Source organism: Octodon degus, unplaced genomic scaffold, assembly GCF_000260255.1.
Source record: "Octodon degus isolate 3935 unplaced genomic scaffold, OctDeg1.0 scaffold00005, whole genome shotgun sequence".
In the NCBI taxonomy this organism is placed as follows: Eukaryota; Metazoa; Chordata; class Mammalia; order Rodentia; family Octodontidae; genus Octodon; species Octodon degus.
The window spans coordinates 14,417,320-14,427,238 of NW_004524581.1; positions in this window are offsets into that span (position 1 = coordinate 14,417,320).

Here is a 9,919-nt window from a genome sequence, read left to right on the forward strand (position 1 = left end):
CCCCCAACTGGATCTTGCCTTATAGTCCAGGCTGGCCTCGAACTGCTAAATTCCTCAGGGGGTATACCTGCCTCAGCCTCCCAAGTACTGGGATGACGGGCACGCACAACTGTGCCGAGCCTTTGCATTATCAATACATGGCTTGATATTGCAGCCATCTGTCAGAGATTGCAAGCTTTTTAAAGTTTTTCAGTGATGCAGACAGCCTGCTGTGGCCTCGTGCCCCAGCCCACCAAACTGTACACAGTCTACAGAGGCTAAAAGCGCCGGGTCTCACTAAGGGGCTGTCTGCACTTGACAGGTTTGTCCTACAGACTCAGCAGCAGCCTCTGGTAAGAAGAGGCCCCCATACATGCAGCTCACGCCTGGTCTTCCATGAAGGCTGATGAGGGGAGCCCTGGCAGTATAGATGCAGTTTGGGAAACTTCAGTGTAGTAGAAACTGCTTAGAAATGTGATTGATAAGTACAGCTCTCTGGCAAGGTCTTGGTTGGTTTATTGCTTCTACAATACCACTTGTGCTTCTTCACTATCTTTGCATTTTAGTGTTTTTGTTTTGTTTTGTTTTGTTTTTTTGTTTATTTGGAAGGGTCTACAGGGTGTTCAGAGTCTCACTGCTAGGTTGGACTCAGTGATCCTCCTGTTTACAGCCTCCCAAGAGCTGGGATTACAAGTGTGTGCTACCACGCCTAGTCTCAATTGCCATCTCAGCGCACCCTGGGGGTGGGGCCAGCACAGCAGGCCCGGGTATGAACTCCTTGCCCCTGAGCCTGCTTGCAGATGCTTTAATCCCCTGAGTTATTTGGCCAGCCCTTGTATTTTAGTTTTTTGAGGCAAAGTCTTGCTTTGTGGTTCAGGCTGGTCTTGAACTCTAGGTCCATACCTCTGCCCCAGCTTCCAGAGTGCCGAGAGTCATGTGATAGTACATGTCTATAATCCGAGCACTTAAAAGGCTGAGGCAGGAAGCTCTCCAGGAGTCCAAGGCCATTCTGAATACTAGCAAGACTGTCTGGAAACACACACACACACACAGGCTACTAATTTTAAGTAACTCATGAACATGACTATTATATACTGAAAAATCTTTCCCTCACTTTTTATGCCTCAGCCTTTAGTTTTGCTATCAGGAGGTAGACTTTATTAGTATTTTTATTCAGATTTTGGTTCTATGTATGTGTGTTTTATTTGTTGTTGTTGGTTTTTGTTTTTGTTTTGTGGAACCGGGGATTGAACTCAGGTCCTTGCACTTGCCAGGGAAGCACTTATCCTACTGAGCCAACTCCCTGGCCCCTTATGTGTGTTTTTGTAGTACTGGGAAATGAGCAACTTATGGGCCTTTGCACTAAACTGCATGACAAGCAGCCCTCCTTTGAGTTTCACCTTGTTACCCAGGTGGGGAGCTATAAGAGGCAACTACTTTTAATTAGTTTCTTGAGGTTTTTTGGGTGCAGTTCTGTGCATACACAAACACACCCTTTCATTTTTACATGATCTTACACCATTTGTGAACATGTGATCGGCACCTTGCATATTCCTCTTAATTTGCACCGGTGCCTTCCAGCCAAGACCAGGCTTGTGTGGCTGTGCTCAGAGCCCTGAGGGGACCTTAGCAGACAGCTAGGCCTGGGCGGGTGCTTTTAGCAGAAGGCTTTCAGCTCTGGAGATTTGCTGTGGATTCAGAGCTTTCTGGCTGCGGGGACAGCAGGGCTGCACATCCGCGTCAGGGGATACCTGTGTGTTACGTGATCCCAGTAATGCTCGTGTTTGGTCTCTTCAGATGTGATTCCCTAGTGGGTTAAGTTTTTTTCTTCACGCATCCGGTGACACATCTTATATAAGGCTGGAGTCCTGTGAGAACTGTTACGTTCCACAGAAAACTGAAGGCCCAGCTCTGGGTGTCAGGCCTATGGCCAGCATCACCAGGCTGCAGTTAACAACAGTGCCAGACTGCCTCCTGTCCTTCCCTCCCATGATACATACATCTGCATCTTTGCACGCAAACAGAAAAAGGTGACAGTGCTTTTCTTTGTTAAGGAAGCATGATACCCCAGTTTGCAAAGATGGGTATATAGACCATTTGCTATTCAAATAATGCCACCTTAATGTATTGCACGGTCAACTTTGCATGCACAATAAATTGCTGAAAGTGAAGTTGTTGGGTTGGTGGCCTTGTGTATTTTAAATTTTATTAGATATCAGGTTGAGCTTAAGAGGTTACTCAATAGCAGTAATGAGTTTCACTGTTAATCAACATCATTGCCAAAACAGCATATCACTAAGCTTAGTTTTGCCAATCTGATAGACTTTAAAAATAGTGTTTTTCATTCTTTTATCTTATTTTCTTGAGATAGGGTCTCATTATGTAGCCCAGGCTGGCTTCAAACTCATGGAGATCCTCCTGCGTCAGCCTCCCAAATGCTGGGATTATAGATGTGCCCCACTACACCCAGCTTCTTAATTCCCTTTCTATAAGAATAAGCTGGGCTGGAGAGATAGCTCTATAGTCTCAGTTCATTTCATAAAACAAAAGTTCAGAGGCAAAACAGTTTAAAACTTCCCTGGGGATACAGGTCGCTGGGCTCCCTACACCCAGGAGGCACCTGCACCACCCAGGCAGAAATCACCATCCACCTCTTAGTCAAACAACCTTGTTTTTATTTCACTACACTCCCTGTAGCAAGAGTGCAAATTTATTGGAGAAAAGGAAGGAGGAATAGGAATGGGGGGTGGGGAATAGGAATGGCTCCTGGAGATAGGAGGGATACGGAAGGGGGTGCCCAGGAGGCTGACTTTCACGACCATGAGAAAGAAACAAGCTCTCTGCTGTCACAGGATCGCACATGAGCAGGCTTAGGGAATGTCAGCCTCCACTTGACTCTGGTCATGCTCAGCAGCCGGAAAGACACTGAGCAGCAGCCACCATAACCATCCGCCATCTGTCTCTCCAGGAGAGCCACAGCTGCTTTGCTGCCTGCTGAAGCTGAGCACTTAACTGCCTCCTGCGGCTGTCTGGAGCCCACTTTCAAGTCACCTCCCAGGCCCACATTTTATTCTCGTAGCCTTGGGGCGCTGCCTAGGGAGACGCCTCCTCTACATCCACAGGCAGTGTTTGCACTCTTGCTACAGGAAGTTTAGTAAAATAAAAAGGTTGTTTGACTAAGAGGTGGCTGGTGATTTCTGCCTGGGTGGTGCAGGTGACTCCTGGGTGTAGGCAGCCCAGCGTCCTGTCTTAGCCACCTTCCTCCTCACTGGGACAAAAAGCCTGACAGCCACAGCTTAAAGGAGGAAAGGTTTATTCTCAGTTCTTGGTGGGCACCCTGCCCGGCCTCTTCTGAGCCTGCAGTTGGAAAGAGCTTGCTGCTAACTATAGCTGCCTAGGAGCACCGGAAGCTTCAGGGGACTAGATAGAAATCAGAACAGGTGCTACCACGAGGGAAATTTAAGAAGCATCCACAGAAAACAGGTAGGGAAGAGTGACAGGCCACCTGCTAGCTGCCGGAGCAGAAAAGGAAGGCCTTGTAGAGCTGAGGCATGGGCCCAGGGAGATAGCTCAGTAGAATAAGCTCTTGCCTGGCAAGTGCAGGGTCCTGAGTTCAATCCCCAGTACTACAGTGAGGTGGGGAGCAGGTGTGGGGGTTGCCAAGAAAACTTCTTACTTAACAAGATGCCTGGGTTATCTGCAGATATCTGTGCCTCCTGAATGCAGTTCAAGCTCTGTGGTGGTTCAGGAATGGACATAGGCAGCAGAGTGTGGTGGTACACAGCAGTACTCCCAGCACTGAGGAGGCTCTAGGCTATATTGTGAGACCCTGTCTCAAAAGCAAACAAAAGAGTGCACAAGGGAAAAGAAAGCTGACTAGAAATGTGGAGAAGCAATGAGGCCTCCAACCACTTAGGCCTCAGAGCTTGCTATGGGCTGGACTTCGCCGCAGGGCCGTGGGATTTCATTAGGGGACTGATCGTCCCAGGTCTCCACGTGGCCAGAGTGACCCTGCCCTGCACCTGACACAGATGCCTCACCCACCCTGCAGCCTGGGATAGGGCGCCACTTGCTGGAGCCCTAGAGACCCACCAGCCCCTTGGGCCTTCATCAGGAGCTGGGAGGAACTGAGGGCTGCACAAGACCCGGCAGGAGTCGCCACAGAAGCTAAGGATGCGGCCTCAGTGGATCTTAGTGAGAGCCAGCAGGTTTTTCATAGGAGCTAAAGTGAAATCCACAACGCAACCCACAGGCCTGGTTTGTGATTTTACCCAGCAGTGCCAGCAGAGGGTGCTGCATAGCTCTGGCAGCTGAGCCCTGGTCATCTCCCAGAAGTTGCTGTTTGCCGCGAAGACTGGCTGGCTTGTTAGCCCATGCCGCTCTCGCTTTTTCCGGATTCCATTCACTGGGTTGGAGGAGTGCAGGACAGTAGTGGTGCTGGGGATTGATGCCAGACCCTTCCATTTAGCTACATCCCCAACCTAGATTTAAAAATATATATATATTTCATTTTATTGAGAAACATATCAATGAGACAGTTTCAAAGCTGATTAATAGGACAGTTTCAATAATTAATAACTTGTACATTGTTATCTTCTTAGTGGTTATTCATAGTATAAGAAGCAGATAGGATATCCTGTCCAAATAGTATTAGTACAAATCTTTCTTCTCACTGAATTAAGCGAAAGTAGCTATATATCTATCCTAACTATTCTGTATATATAAATACAAAATGGTCCTTCCTTGGTATCCCCTTTTTTTTTGTTTAGTCCTGTCAGATATGGGTATTCTATTGGCATCTAAATACTATAGGTGCTTGAATTCAGCCTAACAATCCAACACAGTCCAGCAGTCCACAATAGTAGTGGGTTATCTGCAGAAGTTGTTGACTTGAGCCTTTTACAGCTCAGTGTATTAATATGGCTTTACTTTATATACGTCATTTTTATACTTTTCTGCTGGATGGTTAAGACCAAGATAAAGGAAGACCTATATATAAAAAGAAATGTAACTTTTGTATCTGATAAGGTCAGTCAAGTACCCTCAGGATTTATCCTGTAACCCTGTACCATACTTTGTAGATCCTTTGTCAGTGTCAGCTGTGTGGATGAGTCACGGCCATTGCTTGACCCATTTGCTCTCTCTAAAAGCCTGAGAAAATGTTTTCTCTCCATGTGATTCTCCTTAGGCACACTATGCATCATCGATTGCATTCCTCTATGGCTCCATAATCTCCTTGATCAGAACATTTGGGGCACAACTGAGTTACATGATGTTACAGTACAGGTTCTCCTGTATCCTGAGTCTTCACTGACCTTGAAAGGCTAGGACCAAAATGTTGGCTGACCTTGCAGCCCTTTCTTTTCTCCAATTTTTGATCTGCAAACTTAGGTTGTTAACCCTCCAGAAGAGAAGCTTATTATTACCCTGCAACATATGCAGTTCAGTTTACCCTAACTATCTGTCTAAATACCAAACATCTTAGGCACAATATGGAACAGGTATTTTCCATCAAGTAATGGTCTGTTGAACTTTAAGTCCTTACAGCATATGAAGAAAAAAAAATTTTTAAAATAGGAATAAACACATATTTTTACACAGAAATTTAGAAATCTAACCATATACAGCATTTTAGTAGGACAGTCCTATGACTTTTCTTTCTTTTTCTTGTGTCTTTTTTTTCATTTATTACCCTTTATTTAAATAGAAAAAAGGGACCGGGGAGATGGCTCAGTAGAATAAGCTCTTGCCTGGCAAGCACAAGGACCTGAGTTCAATCCCTGGTTCCACAAAAAAAAAAAGAAAAAGAAAAAGAACCTTTTACTTGAGAGACAGTATGGTAATAATTGGTATGTCATGACAAGAAGTACATATTTAGAAGATCAGAATGACAGTCATTCCAAGTGTGATCCTTCTATTACACATTTATAACTGCACTGCTATCTTCAGTGCAGTTGCTTGATTCACAGGTATCAGCATATATAATTAGTCAGGGTGAGAATCCTATCAATTAACTGCTAGTTTCAAAACCTTGCTGATGTTTCTCAGGATCATTGCCTTACCCATCTTGTGCATATGAATGTATGGCTTTGCCCGTGTCATGTTTCCTAGCTTTTCTCCTTGCCCTGTCCTTATTGTCCAATCCTCAAGTTCTCACTTTCCTTTTATTTGTGTTACACCTTTCTATTTGTAATTCTTCTTTTGAGTTATTCTAGTAGGGAGACAATATGATATTTACAAATGTGGGTCTGGTTTATTTGACTTATAAGTATATCTTCAAGTGGCATCCACTTAAATATGAAGGCTTCAAGTTTATCATTCTTTATAGCTGAGTAATACTCCACTGTATAAAAATACCACATCTTTTTCAACCATTCCTCATGTGATGGGCATCTTGGTTGTTTCCAAGATTTGGCTATCACAAATTGTGCTGCTATAAACATAGGTACGCATATAGCACTATGATATGACATTTTCAGTTCTTCTGGGAAAATTCCCAGTAGGGGGATAGCTGGCTTGACTGGAATTTCCAACCCTAGTTTTTTAAGGAGTCTCCACACTGATTTCCATAATGGTTGCACATTCCAGTCTACATTCCCACCAGCAGTGGAGAAGAATTCCCTTTTCCCCACAGCCTCTCCAACATTTGTTGTTGGTTGATTTCTTTATGATAGCCATTCTTTCTGGGGTGAGATGATACCTCAGTGTTATTTTAATTTGCATTTCATGGATGGCTAGTGATGTGGAACATTTTTTCATATGTTTATTTGCTTCTTTAATTTCATCCTCTGAGAAGTGTGTGTTCATCTCGGATGCCCATTTCCAGATTAGGTCTTTAAATTTAGGGGCGCTGGGCTGGTGAGATGGCTCAGTGGTCTAAAGCACCTACTTAGAACAAGCTTAGCAAAGCACAAGGACCGCGGTTCAATCCCCCAGCACCACATGCCAGCCAGCGCCACCCCCTGGTGGGCTGAGCTGGCCACACACACACACACACACACACACACACATAAATAAATAAATAAATTTAGGGGCCCTGATGTTTTTTAATTCTTTATAAATTCTAGAGAGCAGACCTTTGTCTGAGTGCTTATTAGTTAAGATTTTTTCAAAATTTGTGGGCTGTCTTTTCACTTTGTTGGTAATTTCTTTTGACGTGCAAAAACTTCTCAATAAGAGCAGATCCCAGTTGTTAATTCTTTCAAGTGTTTCCCGTGCAATTTGATTTTTTGTTCATGAACTCTTTACCTATCCCTATGTCTTCAAAAGTTCCTCCTACTTTCTCTTCTAGGAGATTTAGTGTTTCTGTTTTAATATTCAGATCTTTAATCCATTTTGACTTTAGCTTAGTGCATGGTGATACACCTGGGTCAAGTTTTCGTTTTTGGCATGTAGAGAGCCAGTTTTTCCAGTACCATTTGTTAAAAAGCCTATCTTTCTTCCAGTAAGCATGTTTGGCCCCTTTGTTGAAGATCAGGTGGCTGAGTGTGTTCATAGAGGCCTCTGCATCTTCTGATCTATTCCAGTGATCCTCAGGTTTATTTCATTGCCAGTACCATGCTGATTTTATCACAGTAGCCTTGTAATATAATTTCAAGTCAGGAATTGTAATGCCTCCAGCCTTGTATTTGTTGGCCAGGATTGCCTTTGCTATTCTAGGTCTTTTCTGGTTCCAAATAAATTTTAAGAACAATTTCTCTAGGTCTGAGAGGTATGTTGGTGGTAGTTTAATAGGGACTGCATTAAATCTGTACAACAATTTTGGGAGTATGGCCATCTTCACGATGTTGGTTCTTCCTATCCAGGAGCAGTGAATATCTTTCCATTTCCTGAAATCCTCTATGATCTCTTTTTTCAGAGTACTGAAATTTTCTGTGAAAAGATCTTTGACTTCTTTAGTTAGATGAATTCCAAGGTATTCATTTTTCTCAGTGCTATTGTAGAAGGTGTTGTTTCTCTAATTTCCCTTACAGTGTGTTTGTTATCTGTGTAGTAGAATGCTATTGACTTTTGGCTATTAACTTTGTATCCTGCTATGCTGCTGAATTTGTGTACCAATTCTACTAGCTTCTTGGTGGAGTTTTTTTTTGTTTTGTTTTGTTTTTTGGTCTTCCAATAAAGTATCATGTCATCTGCAAATAATAATTTAACTTCTTCTTTACCTATTCTTATTCCTTTTATTTCTCTTGTCTAATGGCTCTAGCTAATGATTCTAGAACTATATTGAATAGGAGAGGTGATAGAATACATCCTTGTCTTGTACCAGATCTGAGAGTAAAAGATTTCAGTTTTTCTCATTGAGAATTATATTAGCCATTTTGTTGTCATAGATGGCTTTTATCAGATTGAAGTAGAGGCCTTCTATTCCTATTTTCTGTAGGACTTTGAACATGAATGAGTGTTGGACTTCATCAAAAGCCTTTTCTGCATCAATTGAGATGATCATGTGGTTTTTAGATTTGCTGTATTGATATGGTGTATTACATTTATAGCTTTTCAAGTATTAAACCATCCTTGCATCCCTGGGATGAATCCTACCTGGTCATTGTGTATGATCTTCTTGATGATCTGCTGTATTCTATTTGCTAGGATTTTACTGAGGATTTTTTCATCTACGTTCATGAGGGAGATTGACTTGTAGTTCTCTTTTTTAGTTGTATCTTTCCCTGGTTTTGGTATCAGTATAATACTTGCCTCCAGGAATGATTTTGGGAGAACTGTTTCCTTTTCAATTTCACTGAAGAGTTTCAGGTGTATAGGGATTATATCTTTTGTGAATTTTTTGTGGAATTCAGCTGTGAATCCACTAGGACCTGGACTTTTCTTTGTTGGCAGGCTTTTTATTACATTTCGTATTTCATTGGCTGTTATTGGGCTATTGAGAGTTGTTATATCTTCTTGATTCAGTTTTGGTAATTTGTACCTTTCTAGGAATCTGTCCATTTCATCTAGGGATTCTATTCTGTGAGTGTAAAGATTCTCAAAGTAGCTATTGATAATCTTCTGAATTTCCACTGGGTCTGTGGTAGTTACATCCTTGTCATTCCTTATTGCTTATATTTGAATTTTTTTTCCCTCTTTTTGATGAGGTTAGCTAGGAGCTTATCAATTATATTTAATCTTTCAAAGAACCAGCTTTTTGATTTGTTAATTCTTTAAACTGTTTTCTTCATCTCAACTGAACTAGATTTTATTTTTATTTACTTTATTATTTAATTTAATTTAATTTTATGAAACCAGGGATTGAACTCAGGACCCTGTGCTTGCCAGGCAAGCACTTATTCTACTGAGCTATCTCCCCAGCCCCTTTTATTTTTATTTTTTTCTTTCTGAGGCAGGGCTTCACTGTATAGTTCAGGCTGGCCTTGAGCTCACTTTGTAGCCCAGTCTGTTCTCCAACTCACGAGTCTCCCGCCTCAGCCTCCTGAGTGCTGGGATTGTAGGTGTGTACTACCATGCCCAGCTAATCTTTTATTCGAGACAAGTCTTGCTAAATTGCCAAAGCGAGGCTCATACTTGCACCCTCCTGCCTCAGCCTCCCGGAATGCTAGGATTACAGGCACCAGCCACCGTACCTGCTGAGGTCTTTCCATTTCCAACAGCTCCCTGGTTATCCCAAGGCTCCACTCAGACTGGTTCTCTGTCTGGCAGTAATGATCCCCTTGGCCCTACCCAACTGAGGCACCAGCCTAGGTCAGCTCAGAGTGGTGTGGACAGGGTGTGTTCAGATTTCCTGCTGTGGGTCTTCCTCAGTATGGTTGCAGAATACTCTGTTACCTGCAAAGCTCTACACCCTGGAATACTACAGGTGTCTAGCTTTTATCATTTTTATTCCGTGTTCCATTTTGAAAGTTGATTTCTTTTCTTTCTTTCTTTTTTTTTTTGTATTTTAGGGAAGGGTCTACAGGGTGTTCAGGGTCTCACTACTAGATCAGACTTC